General features: G+C 27.9%; 1 protein-coding gene across 1 annotated transcript in view; it reads left to right on the top strand.

Annotated features, from left to right (window-relative positions):
- The first annotated feature begins 358 nt into the window (after positions 1 to 358).
- LOC111633577 (leucine-rich repeat-containing protein let-4-like) overlaps positions 359 to 22682 on the top strand; it is a 131379-nt gene continuing 109055 nt past the window's right edge. Inside the window, exon 1 of the mRNA XM_023378175.1 lies at positions 359 to 386. The gene's annotated coding sequence lies outside the window, so the exon portion shown is untranslated. The remainder of the gene's footprint in view (positions 387 to 22682) is intronic.

Raw genomic sequence — 22682 nt, 5'->3', positions numbered from 1 at the left:
TATTCACTTCTGGCAATTAGGGCTTACGAAACTCGAGATACGATAAATTTCGGTTAGTTAATTTAGTTTCTTTGACTTCAGATATTAGATTTATATTTTGGGAATTTTCAAATAAAATCAATTGAGAAGTCGATATTATATAATTTATCAAGTGTATACTATTAATTTAACGTTCTAATGACAGTTTCTTTTATAGGTCAACATATAACAATCGATAAGATGCTCAATCATTCTTGAAATTTTATTTTTCTGTAATTGTTTATAGTGGAATATAAATGATAATTTTAGTTCTTAATGCGCCTATTTCTTAATTTTTTTATTTTTATTTTTATTCAGGAACATTCGAATATAACAAAGAAAGACGAAGAACTCATTTATTTTCCATTGTGAGTAATAATTTATTTATATTTGGCATTGAAAAATATTCCTATTTATATTATTATATAGTGATTAGACATACTTAAAACAAAGAAATATATTATTTTTTAATCATTACATCTGTTTTTCGGATGTAATTATTTAAAAATATAATAATAATAACAACAAAAACAACATATATGCTCCATAAATGCATTGATTGATTAATGAAATAAAACTTTTATATATATATATATATATAGGGTGGCCCAAAAATTAGTTTACCACTAAAAAAGCAAATTGCTATTTTCTTCTAATATTTTATGATGTCATTTTTACAAATTTGTAATGAGAAGATGTGTAAAATATGACATATAAAAGTACACTTTATCCTGACGAAACCAGATGCTCCTTTTGTGAATAGGCATCTTGATTTTAAACGACCGAAAAGTCAGTTAACCATCGTAAAGTCTAATTTCTGTGTAATTTAAATAACTTTTTTTACTTAAAAACTTTGCAAAAATTTGTTAAAAATGAGATTCTTCTTGTTCAATGCACAAATTATAATGCTTTGATAGTTTGACACATGCAAATTGCCAACTTTTTCTGCAAAAATTACAGGATTTTTTTGCAAAAACATGGTTAACTAACTTTTGGCTCTCTCTCTTTATATATATACAGTATATATATATATATATTGTTTCCTTATAAATTATTATTCTTCCTGAAAGTTTTCCTAAGTCCTTTTTACTTTAATATGGGATTCAAGAATCTGTACAGAATTAATTTCCATATTATCTCTGAATTTTTATTGTGTTTGTAAGTTATTTGGACTCCAATATTTCTATAATAACCATGACTAAATCTATGAAGTACGTTGCTGTGTTTCTTTTGTCGATGCGATGTCTGCCTCTCATGATGAATTGTTTAGTCTAGAGTATTGCTCTCAATAGTTTATGTGTTTTATTCTATCTTACAGTATACAGAATATACTCGTAATGTGCTTCTGTCTGGGATTGAATTCTGTAGCTAGTTTTTTGATGAATGACTTTTGTTACTTGATCTTGTCTGTGTTTGTATTATGTCTGAATAAGGAGTTTGTAACTATATTTCTTTAGCCATTTTATATTGCACCTGCCTGCCAGCAACAAGTCGATTATTATTACTATTATAAATATTAATGTTCCTTAAAAATTATAATAATCTATGTAGAAGAACTTAATAAATTCATCTTACTACTTGTACATGGATTAAATGCCAATTAATTTTATAAATTAGATATTGTTAATGTTGGAAAGTCGAGCGGAGTTAGGAAAACAAACATAGTTTTTCTTTCTTTTCTACTCTTTTAATTTAGTACAAAGCTGTAATTCGTTATACAAATAAAGATTTTTGTACAGTATTTTCTAATTTATGTTTCTATTATTTTAAACAGATCTGTGGGAATTCTAGATAATTTTAACAATCGAAAAATCGTGTAATTTTCTCGTAAGATAGAGATGGAAGAAAAATTTCTTATTTTATTTTTTATTGTCGAATTTTAGAATCCATTAAATGTTGAAAAATAGTAGTTATCATAAAAGCTATCTTAAATGGAGTTTTTCAATTGATAAAGAAATTCAAATTCAACATGAAAAGAATTAAATAAATTTGATTTCTTTTCACATACAAAGAGATGCGGTTGAAAGAAAGTGAATTTCATCTATTCAGAATCGGATTTCTCTCTCAACTTTTTTTATATTCTTATTTTTATATTAAAAAAATGGTTTAAAAATTCCGCTATATTATTATTATTATTATTATTATTATTATTTCAACACGATAAAAGTTTTTCACGTTTTTATTAAATAAACTTTTACTTTGCCTCTAGCTGTATCTAATAATAAATTTTATTCTGAGGGGGTGCATAAAAACTTATACCAGATTAATCTATAGGTCATTCCCTTTACGGGCCGAGACAAAATATAAATTATTAAACAATTTTTTGATCATTAAATGCGGTTTTTTTACTGTAATAAATCGAGGAATAAATTTTAACAAGAGATCATTCGAGTAAAATATAAAAAAAAGTAATAATAATTTTTTAGTTTTTTATTCCTGAAACTGAATAATGAAAAACTATTTTGTGTGTGCGTGTTTTTTTTTGCATTTTTTTCGGCGTTTATTCACCGAAATAAACGATTTTTAAGTATATTTAAACGTAAAAAAACCGCATAAAAAGTGTTTCTTAAGAATAAAATTCTCTTGGAAATTTTCAGTATAATCTTTTAAAGTCGGAAATTGCTGGCAAAGTTAATTGAGTAGCAGAGAAATAAAAATTTTTGTATTGTTCAATCAACTCGTTTTGGAACAAATTGGAAGATCAGAACCAGACAAAAGAAAAATAAAAATTCTTCTCCCAGTCCAATACTAATCATTTGATACATCGCCTCGGGATATTTCTCTACCGAAAATTAAAAACAATGGTGGATTTTTCAATTTTTATTTATTAAAATTACTTATTAAAATCACTATGGATGCTTTAATTTTCTAATATCTCTTTATAATAATAAACTGCTTTGTACGTAAGCCAATGGAAGTAACTTGCATGTAGTATAAGTTAAAGTAAACGAAATTGGGGATCATTCCTTTGATTTTTTTTAATTGATTAATTTATTTTTACGTAAAATAACGAAAATATTTTTTTTCCATTTTTCTTTTTTTTTAATTTTTATTTTGAATATATTGAGGATTCTTTAGAGGAGAAAAAGAAAGAATTACGAAGGAATCCGTAGAAAAATTCAAAGGAAATTTTGTAATTTGTTGGAAAGGGTCTTGTTTTGCATGCCACGAATGCATTGGATCGAGAAAGAGAAAATTTCAGATGCAACCGGTAAACAGAGAAAAAAATCGGAAGTAAAGAAAAGTTAAATTACAACGAATTTAAAGCTCAAAACCAAACACGTTTACGTCATCATGTATTCTTTCAAAGCACAATACTATTAGATTCGGTTCGTACAGATCAACATCGAAGTTTAGTTTTATTTTTTTTATTTTTCCTTGTCCAAAACCTCTTCGGGCGATGTTCCGATCATTTCCTTTTTCGAGTTTTCTAACTTGAGGTCATGGCGTCTTGTTTTGTATTCAATCGTCGACGGTTTCAAACCCGATAGCAACCATCTGACAATCGGGACCCGGTGTGCCAAACAGGATTAGTTTTCAGGACAAAGTGCGTCATGAAAAGATGACAGTGACATAGCACCTTAGTCAGACAGGGATTGTCCTGTCAAGATTTCATTTTTCGTCTTATCTGATGTTAGTTCTGTGTTCAGACTTTCTTCCCACCTTTTCTATCAATTCATTGTTTTGCCAATAATCGCTACCTAATCGGAAATTCTGCCTTTTCTTTTGTTTTTTTTTAAATAAAAATGGCGAAAAAACCTTTTAAGTTCTTAATGGTTAATTACAATTTAGTAAAACTCTACATTATCAGCAAATTTTCACGTAGAAGTTGGTTTTTATCTTTCTTTCTGAGCATAGGATCCTCTTTTATGACCTGTAGAAGCTTTTCTTATGAGTTTTGCTTTGTCTTTACGATCCCATTTCGACTTATCCTCACATACACAAACCGACAGTTGTCCTTTTTTTTTCTTCCTTTTCTGGAATCGATATGGGGCTTTATCTTCAAAGAATGCATAGTTCGAATAACCACTTTTCAAAAAAAGACAAGGGAGCTTTGCCAAGCAACGAGACTTGCCAAACCAAGACAAATACGAAGCAACGACTCGGTTGTCAAAATGCTGTCAACTCTCTCACTTCTGTCACAAGTTCCACTGAAAATCTGGACATATACGTGAGTGGTTTATCGACTAGATTTTTCCATCTTCAAATTCAAAGAAGGACCCTCTTAGTAATAGCAAAACATTAATGCTGTCAACATAGAAGTAAGCTTGTAGCAAGCTTAAAACGATCGAAAAGATTGATGTTTTTTTTTTCTTTTTAAAGTAATGAATAAAATATAACAAACATGTTTTTCTTTATGTAATTTAAGCTATGATTGAGGGGTGAATGGTAGTTCGTGACCTACCACTTGGAATAANGTTGAGAAATTGAATTTTAATAATGTTTTAATATATATATTTAATATTTTAAAATATAATAAAAAATTTACACTTCTTGAGATAATAATGAGGCCGTATTCACAACTGTGCACCTCTCCTAATTGTTAATAACGCGATAACCACTCGTTATCAATGACGAAAAGAATTAAAATGATTACACCACGGTGATTATAATTGAAGATATTACATAAAAAGTTGTAAATTTAATTTTTTTCTTAATGTAAAATGTTAATTATTTACAAGATTAGATTAGTTTATAGTTATGATTTAGGCAGGAACTCTTGTGTGACATATCTAATTGCGAATTGATCAAGGAAGACAGATGTCTAGGAACTCCAATACGGTTCGAATACGTAATATGGAAGGAACAGCTGTCAGGAATACAATTGAAATCGATCAACAAACAAATATCAGAAGCTAGAAATATATATCCAATACTACTGTTTATGCAAATTTATCTTTATCCATGCAACAGCAACCGATATACGATTAATTTTTATATTGCATATCGCTGTTTTCTTCGGCAAAGATGAAATTCTTTCGTTATTATTAATTTTTTTAAAAAAATATTCCCATTTTTATTATTATTCCTTTAGATTTTTCATGCATGCAATGTACGCTTAAATGCGGAATTGAGTTACACATTAATCTTATCTGTTGAATTCTTGCTTCAGACTCATCTGTCAATATGGCATTTAGTTATTTGTTCCAGTCGAACACCTTTCTAACACAGAATTTATATATATAAATATATTTATATTAATTTTTAAGATATAGGTAATATAACTTTGTTGGTTTTTTTATAATTAGGAAGTGTTAAAAATTTAGTAAGATAAATTTTAAATGCAATTTTGTCAAAATTGAAAATTCAATATTATTCAATGGTAAGATAGAGAGAAAACTTTGCAGCTGTTACAGCTTGCAGAGGAACAACTCTATGATAAATGTGAATTTAAACTGTCTAATATCAATGATAAGATATTTTTGACAGGAATCGGTAATTTAGCAAAATGTAAACAGTTGGAAAGGAACTGATTTACTGTGATTAAATTCATTTTCTCCCACTTCACGCTAATACAGTTCTAAGAACGAGAGGATCGTCTATTTTCTACTTAAGTCTCACCCCCTAAAAAATATCCCTCTTCTCATTTTCTCTTTTTAAAAGTTAATTTTCATAAAATTTTCTTCCTCTTCTTCCTCCTCCTTCTTTTTCTTAATTTATAAAACGTGATTGAATACAGATAAGATCGCAAATTACTATAATAAGTATATGCGAGTATGAAAATTATTTTATGATATGCTAATTTGTTCTCTGACAAAATTGCTCGGTTATTATTATCTCTGTATAAATTTACGTGCGAAGTACTTAGCACGTCACTTAAAATGACAAGTTTGACGAATTGTTTGGTGTTTCCATCCTTCAAGAGATATTAAACAATAGCGTATTAACATTTTCCACTGGAAATTATTGTAAGTAATCATTGGAAATTACTCATATTTTTACAAGAAATGTTTATATATATATATTGCTTAAAACGGTTTTTTAGTAAGACAAGAGGACTATAATTATAACATTATTATAAATTGAACATAATGAATATTCATTTAAGCGCTGTGAAGAGAAAAAAGTTCTTGTTAATTAGATGGAAAAATACCTGGAAAATAGATGTAAAAAGCTGTTGGAGAAGTGAAGAAAGGAGAACAATTCATTATTAGACCCAAACCCGAGACATTAACCTCCCACACAATTTATCAAGTTAATCTTTCCTTTGATATATATTCTTCGTTTCGGTTAGCGTTATTATATTTAATAATTGAAGCATTAATTATAATTTTTTTTTATCCTCTTGTAGAAAGTCTCCATCCTTTGTTGACGAAAACAAATAGATTGTTTCTCTTTAAAACTTTCTCTTATAACTTATCATTATTCTTCTATCGATTTGTGTACGCTTAGACTTACGTAAATGTAGCAAAAAGTCTCACACGAATCATTTCACAATTGATTCTTAAAAGCTAAGTTACGTTCTGTTTGTCTGTACTTTAATTACGCCATGATTTATTCTATAATTCGCCCTATTCGATTTTTATTAAACGTGTTTTAACCGTTAAATGATAGAGTTAGAAACGATGTAAAGTACTTTGTCGAGAAAAATGAAAATATTTACTCATTTTTCATATAATAATTAATATGATGTATTTATTCATTTGTTTAGAAATTTATTAGAAACTTTCTAGAATAATTTCATGCAAAATTATTCCAGAATTTATGTAAATATGGTTAATTCCGAGTTGTTCAACATATTGTAAATTAGTATCTACATTATAATATATAAATCAATCATATAATGTATATACAGGGTGGTCCGAAATTCAGTTTACGGTGTTTTAAACTTTCAATACATCTAGGCAGAGGAGGAAAATTGAGCACCCGACCCTCCCTAGGATCGCTTTATTTGTCTTAAAATTTCTTGTTTGACTTAAAAAAATACCCAAAATTAAACGTGCAGACATTATTGTGGCATAGTCATAATGCCAGACTGTAATTTTTAATCGTATTTTAAATTTATTTAATTTACAAAATATGCTTTCCATCTCAAATTAGTAGTGTCTTGCTCCTGTACATCATACTTTTCCTGTTAACAATGGAGTAATGCCGGTCATCTATGTTAATTCGTTCAGGAAGAAATGTTTGATTTGAAGTCACGTGACTTCCGGACCAAAATAGAAGTTCGTATATAGTTAAACGGGGTCTTCTTCTCTTCAGCTTTCCATATCCGGTCTCGACTTTCATTTATCTAACACCGTTCTAGAGGTTAAGGAAGGATAAACAGATTAACGACAGTGGGAATTTATAGGTCTACAGTTTTTTTTTCAAATTGCAGCCCAATAATTTAATAAAGATTTATCGATATAATTATTTGTCTCCAAACCGCTATGCCCCTGCAAAATTTTCTGGGGACTATCGTTTGTTTAGATTAACGAACTTTTGGGATCTGTATAATTGCTTGTTTAATGGCTCCTAGTTTGCATTAGGTTGTATTCAGTAGAATTCTGTAATGAATACAATTAAATAAAGATGTTTAACTTTAAAAAATTTCTGTATTTTCCATCTACCTAAATAAAATATTAAATTGAAAACAATTTTGTTATATAAAAGCATCAGTAAATCGATCAAATTTTATATAAGTTAAAATTCACAGGCACTTTATGTGACTTTACCGAATTTTAAAAGCTTCTATTTATATAAATATAATATATGTATAAAATATGTATATGTTTTCTATCGATATAGAGTTAAAAATTAGTCCAAAAGATGTTTCAAAAGTCAATTAATCCGTATATTTTTGAGTTTACCAGTGTACTACACTTGTATCCCTTATAGAGCTTAAGGTTTGTATTTGCAAGTAATTATATCAAGTTTGTTCTTTAATTAAATTTATTTTAATAGTAGAGTTTGTTACAATTAAATTGAATATCTCTAAAAGGAAATGACACGTATTGATGTTGTTACAAAGTGTTCAAAAGTAAATTAAAATTTTGTAGTTTTAAAAATTAAACCTTATTTAATTATTTATATATATTTTTATTATATTGATGAAAGTTTCTCAATTGAACAAAATAATAGGCTTACTTTACACTAGAATTCTTATACTATGATGTATGTCTTGGAATAGGAATACCAGTCCATGGCCTTCTTAGAGGCCTCATGTTATTTGTACATACATTGGTTTATATCTGTATTGTTTTTTTCTATTGTCATGTGTATTGTTTTTCTATTGTCATGTGTATTTTTTTCTATTGTCATGTGCATTGTTTTTACTATTGTCGAGTGTATTGTTTTTTTCTATTGTCGAGTGTATTGTTTTTCTATTGTCATGTGCATTGTTTTTACTATTATCGTGTGCATTGTTTTTTTCTATTATCGTGTGTATTAGTTTTGTATTATCGCTTGTATTATTGTATAATTTTTAGATTGATATATCGTATTGGTGTATTGTATTCTTCTTAAAAGCTTAATTGTCAAATGTATTGTCTTTAATTGCTTGTTAAGAAGAACGAACAATAAAGCTTTAATTAAATCCAAATAAAACCACACTGAAAATCGTTTGAGGAAAACGGAAAAGAATATTGTTTACATTCATTTTCATTTTTAATTTTTTGATATTTTAATCCGATTTTATCAGTTTTTAACATTTTTAATGCTCATTTTTTATCGAAACTTTTTTAGAAATAAAATTCATTTCTTTTACTTCGATTCTAGGAATATTCATTAATTAATCTTTCCATCTAATATTGATTGATATATTTAAAATAATCAACTGTGCAAAGTCTATACATCAGATGATAGATAATAAATCGAATATTTATATGAATATTTAATACGGAATTTGATATGTTATCGTGGATTGAAAATTTTAATTATTCAATTCTGTTACTAATTTCTAACTTTGAGATAAAAGTAAAGTTAAAATTGATATGTATGAGGTAGATCATCTGTAAATTCGTTATTATTATTATTAAACTATGTATCATTTATCAATACTAATTAAATTTCAAGGGTATTATAACTTTTACCTCCGAATATTTCTCTATAACTTTTATGTTTAACGACATAAACAAATATATCTTTTAAAAAAATAAATATACTGACCACCCGATATAGTGAACTTTCGATGTAGCGATTAATTCCATTGGTCTTTGCTGTTATACTCGATATAGTGAATGATTTACTCAGTCCCTTGAGAGTTTACTGCATGTATTTTTATATAACGATAAGAATATAGCAATAAACATTCAAACCTCAATATAGAGCCACCCTAATAAAGCTCCAAAGAACGGATCTTTTTTCATAAATAAGGAATCGTTCTATATCTTTAAATTACTGTCGTGAACAGTAGCGCGTTATAACTTCATGGGATTCGGGCAAATTTGAATTAGGAGGGCCACATATAAAGTGTTGACTTCAGAAATATTTCTTGCATGGATATTTTATTATAAAATATTTGTTAGGGCCTCCTGTTGTTGAAGGCCCTTTAGCTCATAAGATAATGCGCCACTGAAGGCGTGAATGCACGATTTTGCATTGCAAACGTTATTGTTATATCACTAAATCATGTGATTTTCAAACACCCGAATTTAAACTCGACTACATATTATTACTACACACTCAATCAAACTTCGATTTAGCGCAGGAGCTTGTTTGCCTGTGAAATTGGCATCGAATCCTAACTGAAGGACTTCAAACAATACGAATTATATTAATAATTAGATATAGCTCTATATATAAGTACCAATTTTGAAGTCTGGACGCCACGTATTTTGGCGAAAATAATGTCGTTTATAACGCTGAATTGTACATTTAGTAATTTACAAACAACGGAGAATTCTCCGTTTAACATTCAATGGAAAGATTGGCGTTATATCGAGTTTTGACTAAGGTACTGTATGTACTGTACTTCTATTTAACGCCACACTCAATTTAGTGCCAGTTTTAGAAGTAAATGTATAGTGGCGCTAAATCGAGGTATATGGATTAATATCACTGATACATTATACATAAGCACAATATGTATGGGGGAAACATTGTAATATCTTAATTTTGATATTTATTTATCTTAAAAATTGATTAAAAGAATTTGTTTATTTTACTAATCCCTAATTTCATTAATTTTTTTTTATGATGAAAAATTGTAATTTATTTTCAGAATTTCTTTTTTTAGTTTTAATTTGTTTTTGGTATATTTTTACACTTTATCACTTAGTCTGCAGTGTGGAATTAGAATACTTCAGTCTGTTCCCTTTAAAGCATGTTAGATGGAAAGAAAATACACAGAAAAGTCTTTTATTTATCCATTTTTATCTTTTTATAAGTCGTTAAAACTACTTTATCCAATTTAAAATTTCTATAAAAAGCTTTCTCTAACAATATTCAATATTTATTTATTTATATTTAAGGTTTATAAACTTAAAAAAATTTTTTAAATTAATTTATTTTAATATGTTCATCCTTTATTTTTATTTTATTTTATACTCTTGAATTTTTATCAGTTTCCACTTCAGTTGCGCCAAGTGCTTCACGAAACGGGGTGTTTTTTTATGGGAAAAAACTATTAAAACCTATCAAATTTCAAAATTGGACGTTGCTAGAGGATGAATCGATCTTTGAAAATCATTTGCAAAACGTCTTCTTAGTCAAGTAGCCGCTAGAAAACCCTCAGGACTGATTTTTAGATGGTGAGTTAACAGCATTGGAGCGAAAACTATTAGAGTAAAGCTCGATTTCCATTCAAAATAACAGTCGAGAGTTTGTTACTGATACTTTTAACAGATAAACAAAAGTTCCGACTTTTATATTTGTATTTCTGGAGAGCAAACAGAACATCATCCATTTCCATAAAGTTGATTGGATGTGACTGAATTTTTATTGAAAATTATAGATCACCATAATAAGCTCCCTCTCTTTTCTTAATATAGCAAAGGTTTTTTTTCCTCTCTCTCTATCTCTAACCTTCTTTGAAACTCTGTAAATATATACAACTGGAAATCTTAAGTAATCGAGAGTTAGGTTATTCATTCTCTTTAGAAAAATCTTTTCTTCTTACCATTGAAATGCTTTTACTCTACTGATTTAGGTGTGTTATCTCAGTTTATTCAAGACATATCTTCTTCACTTGGAAAAAAAACTTGGCTACTTTGTTTATAGATCTGTATCTAAGTGATACAAGTTTTAAATTCTGGAATATAAAATATATAATTTAATATCTGTAAGTGTATAAATTTAAGTTGCGAGTATAAAAAAGTAGATAATTTACTGATAATTTTTAAACTTTTCTTTACTAAAATATTGAAAATTGTTTTTATCTTTTTTTTTAAATATAGGAAGTTCATGTAAAACTTTCCAAAAGTATTTTAAATATATAAAGTATTAAAAGCGCAGTAGGAATAGGTTTGAACAGGAAATTCAATACCTGTATATCCCTTATTTTATAACGTCTACACTTCAGTGACAAAATCGAAGTCGATAAGAATACATATCTACTGTACTTTAGAAACTATTCGATTGAAAAATTTTTATCGATAAAAAAAAGAAAATTGTATTTTTTTAAATCAATACCGAATTTTCCAACATTTCTAAATCTCGAGCGAAAAAATAAAAATAATTTCCTATTAAACTTTTACACGAATTACTCCTTTAAAATTTGATTATTCTATTTAAATAATATTTATTCCCCTTCTGTAAGATCAACTTAATGACGTAATAAGAATAAATTCTATCGTTTAAGAAGAATTTTTCTTTTTCTAAATCGTTCTAAACTTTGGTCCAATCGATGTTCGATATATTCTCGAAATATATCTTCGCCTTCAATTGCTGTCGTTAGATAAACGGAATTTCGGATTGGATTGGGCAAATTCCTTTTTCCTCTCCGCATCTCACCGCATCTACCTGGACTGGGTCGAAAAGAGGAGCTACAACTCAATTATCATAGCATCCATCAACTCTTTCCATGCTGCTGCCACGTCAAAGGAAAATCGCCATCAGATCTAACTTAGATGAATGGTGCCGCATCTCAACTACTCCAATACTTGATATCCTGACCGCATAAAAATACAGTATTCGAATTGATGTTAAGGTATTTTCTATACTTTCTTTAACTCAAGAAATTATCTGTATACATTTTATAAAAAGATCTATCATTTATAGCGATTTTTCTATAGAATCAGATAAAAAATTTCAGGTCTGTCAACAGTAATTCACGAGATTTTTGGGATGCAATTTGGAAGGCTTAGGGGCAGGATGTCCTAATTAACTGTATATATTATTTCAATTTAAAAAAAAAAAAAATATTCTTCTGAAAGGTATTAGATAGATGACTGGCATGAATTGTTAACAGGAAAAGTATGATGTACAGTACAGGGGCAAGACACTACTAAACTCGAGAGCATTGTGACGAAAAATTTCAGCCTGGCGTTGTGACGATGTCACAATAAATAATTGCTCGTTATTTATTTATTTATTTCGGAATTTTTATACGATTCGATTTCGTTAGTAAACTTATTATTTATTTATAAAAGTAAATTTCTTTCTTATTCTTTTGTACTGTTACTCGGTTGTTGTTGATGTTAACAAATCTGAAAGAAGACTATTTCTATTTCCTATTTGTTTTTGGGCTATTGCCTGGAGATTTAAAAGAAAAAAAATACTGATCTTCTTAAATAAATAGGGAAAAAAGGCATTTTCTTGCCAATTCATTGTTCCTGGACGAACTCCTTAATCTATTTAGAGATGTCTTTTAATGAGAAAGAGCATCTCAATGATCCCAGGAAAACTTTTGTTCGTATCCTTGTAAAGGAGAACAATAAGTAAACCTTTATATAGTTGAAAATAAAGCAAGAATTTCGTTTAGATAAGGAGGTTTTTTTCTTAAATTATAATTTGTTTAAATTGCAAAATTTATAAAAGATTATTAAGTTATGTAGATCGTTAGTCAAATATTTTACCTGCAATTTTTNGAGAACAATAAGTAAACCTTTATATAGTTGAAAATAAAGCAAGAATTTCGTTTAGATAAGGAGGTTTTTTTCTTAAATTATAATTTGTTTAAATTGCAAAATTTATAAAAGATTATTAAGTTATGTAGATCGTTAGTCAAATATTTTACCTGCAATTTTTAATTAAAAAAATAATAATTATTATTATAATTAAAAATTCCTAAACGTTTTAATAAGTTAAACATAAATCAACTGCTACAAAACACAGGGCGGAAGAATTTAATACGTTACAACTCGATCATAAATAAAGTTTATCAAAGATTTCTTTCAATTTAGGATGCTTTTTCAACTTTAATCCCGTTTTGAAAGGTATTTAAAGGAAACCTTTTACGAATTCTTCTATACCCAGTATATCTCTAGAGTTATTGAATAAGTCTATTCGCCATTTAATATCGAACTTTGTATAGTTATCTGAAGAGTTTTTGAGCCAACGTTTATAAAAACATTTAGATATCCTATCTCGAATTTATTTTTTCTTTTGCCTTTTGCTGATTTTTCAGTAAGGAAGAGAAATAACAGAAAGCGCCATATAGAGAGAAATGTAGAAGAAAAAAAGGAAGTATTTTAATATAATGGTGTAAGAAGCTCCGAAATGCAAATAGGGATTCAAAAACAATAAGTCGTTTTAGAACTGCAAATGAATGTGACAGTTGAAGCATTCGTTTATGACTTGTCTTCTCGCTTGTAATTTCCAATCTCTGAGGGATGAAATTTTTTATTATTCTTCTTTCTTTCTTCTTCTTGTTCTTTCTTCTTATTTCTTTCTTCTTAGTTCTTCTTCTTCTTCGTCGTCGTCATCGTCCTCCTCCTCCCAATTTACTTCTTTCTCCTCCTCCTTCCCATTTACTTCTTCTTTCACTTCCTCCTTCGCCTCCTCCTCTTCTTCTTCTTTCTCCTCCTACTCCTCTCCATTTCCTTCTTCCTTTACCTCCTCCTCATTTTCTTCTTCTTTCTCCTCCTCCTCATTTTTCTTCTTCCTCCTCCTCCTCATTTTCTTCTTCTTTCTCCTTCTCCTCATTTTTCTTCTTCCTCCTCCTCTTCATTTTCTTCTTCTTTCTCTCCTTCTCCTCCTCCTCTTCTTCTTCATCCCGTTCCCGACTGTTTACGCAAACATTGAATGCAATGTCATTGACTTTCTGGACATGATCGAACGATCGCTTATTTCCAGAACTATATCTTTCCATTGATTATCTTTCTTTCCAACCTATAATACTTTTTGTCGGATCGAAATGGAATATTAAAATATCATTCTTCATTTACATGTCGTCCTACTTTACCACTCCATATACACGTGTAATCGATAGACAAATTTGCATAGAAATATCTATATTCCACCCACAATAAAGATGCGCTTTATGCTCTCGGTTTGACTGGATGAGGTAATGTACTGTGATTTGCATCTGGAAATCGCCTTCGTCTCCGAACTAAGTCTTGTTTTACTGTCTTCCGCTTACTGGAGCGAATCGAGAGGAACAAAATGACTTCTTTCGGTGTTACTGTGGAATAATAAAACTTGCTGAAGAATGTTACTGGATCATAAATATATGAAATGGGAAATCGTGGGAATTTGGATTAAACTGCACGTAAGGATAAAATTCGCTTCGACAATTCGTCGACTTCCTTACCTCTCTTAGCTTCTGTTTATCAAATTTTTTGCTGTAAAATTTTACTACGACAAAAAATGTGTACTTATTCGTATAAATAATTCTACAATTTGCTGCTACCGATATACAGGACACATCATAAATACAACAATCTTAAAGGTTAGTGGAAGGGGGTTGAATTTATACGAATGTTTTCCTGTATCAAAGTGGTATCAAACATAGCAGAAAACGAAGGTTTTTAACGATATTTTATTCAATACAAAGATATCTTAATGGTAATTTATAAAACAAGTAAAATTATTTATAACTCTGCACATGTATTACTCTATTATTATCTTTAAATAGCCTATTATATTGATAGGCTATTTAATTGATAGAGTTCAAAAATCAGTTAACAATTGTAAAACTATACTTAAAAACTTTAAAAAATTGTTTTCTCTTCCTTTTTCTTTATCCTTCTTTTCCTTCTTCTCCTCCTCCTCCCTTTTTTCCTCTTTTCTTTTAATACACAAATTACAACCTTTGACACACTTTCTTTGTATAAATCTACGTAAAAACTCGGTTAACAGACTTTTGGACCTCCCTATACATTACTAAGTATTTCTTCTAATTTTGAAATTATTTTTTTTTTCCTTTTTCCCCCCTTAAATATAACTAAAACTCCTATTCCATTTGCAAAAGTTATCGCATAAACTGTTCACCCCGTGGTATACCTGTACCATATTCTTCTGAATTTTAATATTCAAAACACCTGTTCTCCAGCACAATCACTCTTAGAAAAATTAAATTTAAACTTTTAAAATTTTTCCGAAGGAAAACAATACAAAGATTTATTTATTTATTTATTTATTTATTTTATGTTTTACTTAACGACCAAAACGTAAAATCTCGGTAATTTGCATTTTGTATTTTTGAAAAATCTCTCGAGGCAAACAAAAAAAAGCAAANATACAAAACAACGGGAATGATTAAGATTTATGAAGGAGCGATGGAAGAAAATATATATATATATTCAAGAATTTCGAATCGTAAAGTTTAAATTATAGATAGAGAAATGTTCTATATTATTGTCTAGAATATTTAATCTATTATAACGGATAGAACACACACTAGTTGAAAGTTGGGAATCCATTTTCCCAAAGGGTTTCTCTTAGATAATTGCGGCCAATTAACTGAGTAACATCGAATTTCCCCGAGGATGAATGACCAATTGAAATGATAGTTACTGGACGACATACAATCTTACAAAACTTATCTATATAATGTTGGGAGCCTACTTCAAACTTGTTCCTTTAATTCAACCAAACTGATAAAATAAGATTATCGTAACATTGCATTGTTGTAAGTGAATATTCAGCATTTTTTAACATTCGAAATGGTTAGGCTGATTCAGCAGATTATAAAACATCGGTTAAGATATTAACAACCATTGTTCAATGGAAATTACTCGAGATTTCGATTTCTTTAGTCCCTCGATAAATAAGAAGAAATCTTTATTTTTTGTGAGGAAATAATGTATTCATTTCGAAAACTTGTGAGATTTTAGTTGGCATATAATCGCCTCTTTCGTATTTATAATGTATTTTTTTTTTCGGTAAACAAAACTAAAACAAAAGAAAAAAAGGCGCGTTAAACTGCCAAAAAGCTATCGAATTTGTAAGAAGAATTGTCTTTTCTTCGTTTTAAAAAATACAATTTTTATATAAACTAACCAGATGTTTTTCTAAAACGATTTTTAATCCATTTCCAATGTTTATTTTATTAGAAAAAATATATTAATGCTGTATAATACGAGAGAAAAAAAACAACATCCAAACCTCGATAGAAATCCCCCCGAAGAGCTTTAAAAAAAAGTGAAAAACATCATTGTTTACATTAAAAATTCAATTAAAACGACCTTACGAATTAACGTTCTATTTATTATTCATCATTTTCTTTTTCTTTTTTTTTTAAATATTAAAATTAAAGCGGAAAAGAATTTTTCTATTATAATAAAAATTTCCTTAACAAAATAGAGATTCCAAAACGTATAATTTAATTTTATGCTACGATATTCGACACTTGGTAGCGATTTTCTATTCTCTTAACACGTAAAAGATATGCCAATCAGAAAGTGTGCAACTGCCGCCACCTTAAGCAATAAAGTTTTATTTCCTTTAATTAATTTATCAAAATTGCTACAAAGTAGATTGAACCGGAGGGAGGGTGTTAGAGTCATATTGTAGACTAGAAACGTTTTAGCTTATGTTCAATCCATCATTCTCATAAAATACTCTGCTTAATTCGCTTAGAAAATACAACGCTCGATAACTTTTTATAGGCTTATTCTATGTATATTTATATAAATATAACCTAGAGCCATTCGTCTAATGTGTACATTTTTATCCACAAAGTGAATTTACCGATCGACAAAACAGATTTACAACTCTTCTTTTGACAAACAGCTACTTTATTTTGCGAATGATAAATATATTATTTTCTATATTCGAAATGTCGTAGAATTTATTTATTAAATTATAAAAAGATTCTAATGTTTATTATGATTTATTTTTCTCCGTTATTCTGTTAACTTTAAACCCACTTGCGAATTAAAAATTTATCACCGTCCTCTAATTATGTTTAAAAAATGATATTTTTTTTAACAGAAAATATATAAAATTTTATACTTTAAAAAACTTAATTAATAAAAATATAAAAAGAATTAAGTTTTAAACTAAATTTTACGTTTTTTTTTTTTTTAAAAAAATTTTATTTGAATTTTAAATGACTCCACTTCAAAAACTAGCGTTATCAAATACAGCTTTACTACTTTAAAATATTTATTTATTGTTTTTTTATATATAAATATAATAATAAAATTAATAAAAAAGATAAGACACATTAAGATATTTTTAAAAATAATTTTTTTTAGAGGGAATTGTGTAGTAAAAATTCAATAACGATGATTACTTTTTTTATATTATTTACAAGATGTGGTTGATGGGAATGCTTGGCATATCTTCTACTTTGAAATATTTTATAAGAAAGCGATATTAATATTGCTGCTTGTACTTCTTTGTCAGCTATTCCTCTAAGTAGAAATGAAACTTCTTCTACTTCTTCCCCTAGAGAGGGAGGGAAAAAATCTTCTGTTCTTTATAAGAATTAGCTTTTACGAATGAAGTGTGCCCTAAATATTATTATTATACTGTTTAAATGTTTAGTTTACTGTTACCAGATACAATATAAACGTTCGCTATGTGTTTATAACACGTAGAATAAAAGCTAAATTGCTGTACAATATGGACGTCCATTATAATCATATACAATAAAGCATATAGTAGAGAATAAATCCTAAATTTGTTACGGTGTATGAATATATATTATAACATTAAGAGTAGAGAATAAGTTCTAGAATGCTCTAGAACATGAATGTATATTATGCTATTATAATCAAGAATAAAATCCGAATTGCCTTCCACTATGAACATATTACTGTTTTAGAGCCTATATTACCTAATTGTGAATTAGAATAATGTATAAATTTGCTAAACAACTTGAATATAAATGGTTATATTATCTCCAAAAAAAGAAAAAAAAAGGTTAATCCGAGCTAACGTTGAATACAATGTAACGTTACGTGCTGATATATAAAATGACTTTATTCCCTTATATTATACTCATTTTAATGAAGTAATGGTAATATTTATTATATAAAGGTAGGTGCCAGTTTAGTTCATCAAAGAAAATGCATTTAAATATGGCGGGGGTGAAGCAAGATGCCATTTTTTTTAAACTCGCTATTCAGGCTGCATTTTCGATTTACGATACGTTACGAAGATATATATATATGGATGTAGTATTAGAATCAGAGAATAAAATCTTAAATTGCTATCGAATATATCATTTATGTTATGATATATACGAAATATAGAAAAGGACGTAACATAAATTTGTTATAAAAGACGAATGTATCTTATACTACGGCATTGTGACTAGAGAATAAAACTTGTTGCTGCGGAATGTGAATGTATACATTACGATTTTAAGGTTATAAAATAAAAATTTGAGTGGTTTAACATTAAAAGAATTCAAGATTTACAGAAACAGAACGATTTTAATTCGATTTTAGACACAATAAAAGAGTTTTGAGTACCTGTTGATGGGCATTATTAGTCACAATTTTTGCAAGTGTTGCAAACCTCAAGAGACATTTCTAGAATTACATTTTATGTGTCTGTCATCAGAGGAAGACATCGTAAAATGGGAGAAGAACTCTAACAACCGTGAAATTAGTTTGTTCACAATTCTCGTTTCCTTGTAGCATTAGGATAGAAACAACATTAGATATATCATCTACGTCTCTTAAGTTTATGACGATACAATGTTGGACAGGACTAAAACTAACCATCATCGAAGCAAAGTTGTTGCAGTAAAGTGAAGTTCAATTCTGCTAGCAATTTCGTCTTCACTACAATGGATTGTTGGCGTAAATTGGATATGTCATACGATATAATTTACTCACTTAATTTATGTTTCTAGCTTATAAAAGACTTCATTTTTTACCATACAAAACAACGCGAATGATTAAGATTTATGAAGGAGCGATGGAAGAAAATATATATATATATTCAAGAATTTCGAATCGTAAAGTTTAAATTATAGATAGAGAAATGTTCTATATTATTGTCTAGAATATTTAATCTATTATAACGGATAGAACACACACTAGTTGAAAGTTGGGAATCCATTTTCCCAAAGGGTTTCTCTTAGATAATTGCGGCCAATTAACTGAGTAACATCGAATTTCCCCGAGGATGAATGACCAATTGAAATGATAGTTACTGGACGACATACAATCTTACAAAACTTATCTATATAATGTTGGGAACAGGTGCTTGTGAAATATCCTCTGGGCCAAATTTGTCATCTAACTTAGAAAAACGGTAGAAAAACTACCTTGAATGATACGTTATTTACAGCGAATTGGAAATAAATGAAATTTATTAAAACAGTTAAATTATTTCATATGATTACTTTGTCATTTTCACTTTTATCAACATCTGAGATGAGTAAAAAGTTTAAAAAAAAGAGAGAGAGAGAAGAAGAAAGCGAATATAGTCCACAGCATTCAATTTCTGTCACCGATTTTACTATTTCTGATAGAATTACTTTACATACTTTCAATTGAAAATACTGTAGTAGCAGTTGCAATTTTCCTATCTGATGCATTCGCTTTTTCTTTCATTGATTTTGCTCCTCTGTTCAAAGAATAAGAAAATAATAAAAGAAAAAGAGAGATGAGAACTCCTCTTATGAAAAATATCCGAATTTATTCAAGAAGCTATTTTTATACATTTAAATTTAAAATATTTCTCTTATTTTATTTATCTGAAAAATCCTCCTTTAAATTAACTAAATTACAAAGCCAAGGGTTTCGAGTTTCAGTAATTATTTTTAATATCTAATTTGTTCGTTAATGAATAATTAAAGAAAATTTGAATTGAAATCTTTGTAAGAGAAAGAAGATATTTACATTATCTTTCTTGTCTAGTGTTTCAAAAGGATCAATAAAATAATAAAAAAGAATTTAAAAAGAAAAATATCACCGAGTAGGAGAAGAAGAAAAAAAAGAAGAAGAAGAAGAAGAAACATTGGAGTAATAAAATTTAGAATATAATTTAAAAAAATTGAATCCGTATGAGAAGTAATTAAATGTTGAAAACGATGAAGAGTGGCAGCTTTGCTATTTGCAACAGAAAGCACTAGAGGAAAATCACAAGAGAAACTTTACAGTTTGAATTAATACCAAGTGTATTTTTTCTTCTATTATTCTGAATCCTCTGATCCTTCGAGCACCACCTGCTAAATGACAGTTCTGTCGTTGCCATACTGCACTTATCCGAAGATGCACCATCTGCCGCCTATTTTTAACAATTTCTTCTCTTTCACTTTGACAGGTATAACTGTAATTGTATTTCCTACCCCCTTTCGAAAATTGTTTACGAGAGAAAATTCCGATTTTAAATTAGTCTTTACTTCGAATTAGTTTAGTGATGATGATGATAATAATAATAACAATGAGTAGAGTTACTTAAGAATAAGAGATATTTTTTTAATATCAATAATTTCAGAATTGTTTCTTTGGAGTATACTTTGATCGAATCGATAATAGAAAAAGAATTTGATAAAAATCAAGAAGAAAAAAGTCACGAAATTTATTTCCACTTACCTTAGCTACGACTGAAATTTTTATTACGAGTAATGAGGGTAAAGCTATAAAAAAATATTCGGAAATAAAATTTAAAAAATAAAAAATAAATAAAATAGAAGAAATAAAAAAAAAAACTTTTGAGAAAATTTTTCTTTGCTATTTCTCTTTCTTTCTCTCTGTTCTGGGGAATGAATTTAATTATCGAAGGTTAGAGAGAAACTTTTAAAAAATACACGAATTGCAATTACTACTGCTCAGTTTTGCAGAAATTTTCAGCTTCAATTGAATTTGACTAATGTTAAAGGCCATTTACTTCAAAGTAAAAATAAAATATATATTTATTTATTTTTTTCTTTATTTTTGCATTTATTTTATTTATATTTTTGTTTAATAAATATAAATTGAATTAATGGGATATTTCGTGAGCCATCAGCCAAGGGAAAGTGTCTTTTCTTTAAAAAATTTGACCCTATTTTAGTATTAAACACGTGAATAAAACCCAAGAGAAAAGCCAAACCTTTAATTTTCAGCTGTAATTTTCATTAAAATAATAATAATAATATGCTGAAATTAAAGGTTTGGTTTCCTCAATTAAATATAGCCTAATCTTTAATAAATAAGAAAATCGTGATTTACAAACGCTCTGAAGGATTCAGGATCGAGTTCAGGTAGAATCCTATGAAATTTTCATGATGACAAGGGGATTTTAAAGGATCCACTCCTTAGATCTGTAGGGAGAGACCCAATGGATCTCGCTCCACCTTATCTTTGTAAATAAATAATTAGGGGGAAAAGTACAGGGAAGAGATTTGAATGCGATAAACACATTTATAAAGATATATATACAATATCTAAGAGTTTACACTTTATCCACAGGTAGTACAGGAGGGAGGTTTGCACGTTCTAATTCGGATCCCTCTAAACCCCAGAATGGGCTATAAAAAGGCCTCTTACTTCCTATAGGGTTGGAAAAAGCTTTAAAAATTATTTTAAAAATAAAATACCAATAATTATATTTATAATTATAAAATAAACTTATAAATTTCTTCATAGTCAAACTATCTATCTGTAGAGATTATCTTACTTATAATTATATTATTCTTTTTATATTACGATACTTAATTAATATATAAAAGAGAATATAGAAACTAATGTAATGCATTTTTCATGTATTAACTACTACTTTAATTAAGTATTTTATCTAATCGAAAGAGTAAGAAATTGATAGAAAGCTGTTATACGTGTTATTAAATAATTAATTTTAATAATAAATATAAAAAATATAGAATTAATTCATTAAAAAATACCTAAAAAAATAACATTTTTGAAAGATTTTTAATTATAATTTTCTCGTGTTTCTTAAAAAATAAAAAAATAATAATAATAAAATGAAATGAAATGTTATATTCTTATTAATTAATTAATTATATATATTTACGACTTTTAAATCAGAAGAAATAAGTAGAAATCCTGTATATCAATCACTGGAGAGTAACAAAAATATAGACTAAATCAATTTAGTCCTTTGAGAAAATTTTATCTTTCAAAAACTATAAAAATTTCTAAATTATTCAAGAGATAGAGAATAATTAAATGTTGCAAATTTTACATTAAACAAGGAGATAATCAAATTTAACCTTTAGAGATTTTACTACTTTTAAAGTGAAAGCTTATCTGACATTTACAATTGTAAAAGTACTGAAGCTTTGACAATAGAGAATTTTATTTTCATTTTTTTTTAAAGAAAGAAAATTTCAAAATAGATAAATTATGTCTTTCAATAGACATAATTTACATTTTCGTTACGCATTTATAAACTTTAAAAATTATTTTTAATAAATATGCAAATAAAATATTTGCATAGAAATTCCTGTTTTG

The sequence above is a fragment of the Centruroides sculpturatus genome, unplaced genomic scaffold (assembly GCF_000671375.1).
Source record: "Centruroides sculpturatus isolate CEXI.00-Female unplaced genomic scaffold, Cexi_2.0 scaffold932, whole genome shotgun sequence".
NCBI classification, from domain to species: Eukaryota; Metazoa; Arthropoda; class Arachnida; order Scorpiones; family Buthidae; genus Centruroides; species Centruroides sculpturatus.
This window is presented reverse-complemented; position numbering and strand designations above follow the sequence as displayed.